This window comes from Heptranchias perlo, unplaced genomic scaffold (genome assembly GCF_035084215.1).
Source record: "Heptranchias perlo isolate sHepPer1 unplaced genomic scaffold, sHepPer1.hap1 HAP1_SCAFFOLD_59, whole genome shotgun sequence".
Classification (NCBI taxonomy): Eukaryota; Metazoa; Chordata; class Chondrichthyes; order Hexanchiformes; family Hexanchidae; genus Heptranchias; species Heptranchias perlo.
Window position 1 is genome coordinate 3,769,836 of NW_027139612.1, and position 2,078 is coordinate 3,771,913.

Consider the following 2,078-nt stretch of genomic DNA (forward strand, 5'->3'; position numbering starts at 1 on the left):
GGGTGAGGAAGTCTGACTGTAATTGTACAGGGACTTGGTGAGAGCTCACCTGGAGTACAGGGGTGAGGAAGTCTGACTGTAATTGGACAGGGACTTGGTGAGAGCTCACCTGGAGTACAGGGGTGAGGAAGTCTGACTGTAATTGTACAGGGACTTGGTGAGAGCTCACCTGGAGTACAGGGGTGAGGAAGTCTGACTGTAATTGTACAGGGACTTGGTGAGAGCTCACCTGGAGTACAGGGGTGAGGAAGTCTGACTGTAATTGTACAGGGACATGGTGAGAGCTCACCTGGAGTACAGGGGTGAGGAAGTCTGACTGTAATTGTACAGGGACATGGTGAGAGCTCACCTGGAGGACAGGGGTGAGGAAGTCTGACTGCAATTGTACAGGGACTTGGTGAGAGCTCACCTGGAGTACAGGGGTGAGGAAGTCTGACTGTAATTGGACAGGGACTTGGTGAGAGCTCACCTGGAGTACAGGGGTGAGGAAGTCTGACTGTAATTGTACAGGGATTTGGTGAGAGCTCACCTGGAGTACAGGGGTGAGGAAGTCTGACTGTAATTGGACAGGGACTTGGTGAGAGCTCACCTGGAGTACAGGGGTGAGGAAGTCTGACTGTAATTCTACAGGGACTTGGTGAGAGCTCACCTGGAGTACAGGGGTGAGGAAGTCTGACTGTAATTGGACAGGGACTTGGTGAGAGCTCACCTGGAGGACAGGGGTGAGGAAGTCTGACTGTAATTGTACAGGGACTTGGTGAGAGCTCACCTGGAGTACAGGGGTGAGGAAGTCTGACTGTAATTGGACAGGGACTTGGTGAGAGCTCACCTGGAGTACAGGGGTGAGGAAGTCTGACTGTAATTGGACAGGGACATGGTGAGAGCTCACCTGGAGTACAGGGGTGAGGAAGTCTGACTGTAATTGGACAGGGACTTGGTGAGAGCTCACCTGGAGTACAGGGGTGAGGAAGTCTGACCGTAATTGTACAGGGACTTGGTGAGAGCTCACCTGGAGTACAGGGGTGAGGAAGTCTGACTGTAATTGTACAGGGACATGGTGAGAGCTCACCTGGAGTACAGGGGTGAGGAAGTCTGACTGTAATTGTACAGGGACATGGTGAGAGCTCACCTGGAGTACAGGGGTGAGGAAGTCTGACTGCAATTGGACAGGGACATGGTGAGAGCTCACCTGGAGTACAGGGGTGAGGAAGTCTGACTGTAATTGTACAGGGACATGGTGAGAGCTCACCTGGAGTACAGGGGTGAGGAAGTCTGACTGTAATTGTACAGGGACATGGTGAGAGCTCACCTGGAGTACAGGGGTGAGGAAGTCTGACTGTAATTGGACAGGGACTTGGTGAGAGCTCACCTGGAGTACAGGGGTGAGGAAGTCTGACTGTAATTGGACAGGGACATGGTGAGAGCTCACCTGGAGTACAGGGGTGAGGAAGTCTGACTGTAATTGTACAGGGACTTGGTGAGAGCTCACCTGGAGTACAGGGGTGAGGAAGTCTGACTGTAATTGTACAGGGACATGGTGAGAGCTCACCTGGAGGACAGGGGTGAGGAAGTCTGACTGTAATTGTACAGGGACATGGTGAGAGCTCACCTGGAGTACAGGGGTGAGGAAGTCTGACTGCAATTGGACAGGGACATGGTGAGAGCTCACCTGGAGTACAGGGGTGAGGAAGTCTGACTGTAATTGTACAGGGACATGGTGAGAGCTCACCTGGAGTACAGGGGTGAGGAAGTCTGACTGTAATTGTACAGGGACATGGTGAGAGCTCACCTGGAGTACAGGGGTGAGGAAGTCTGACTGTAATTGTGCAGGGACATGGTGAGAGCTCACCTGGAGTACAGGGGTGAGGAAGTCTGACTGCAATTGGACAGGGACATGGTGAGAGCTCACCTGGAGTACAGGGGTGAGGAAGTCTGACTGTAATTGTACAGGGACATGGTGAGAGCTCACCTGGAGTACAGGGGTGAGGAAGTCTGACTGTAATTGTACAGGGACATGGTGAGAGCTCACCTGGAGTACAGGGGTGAGGAAGTCTGACTGTAATTGGACAGGGACTTGG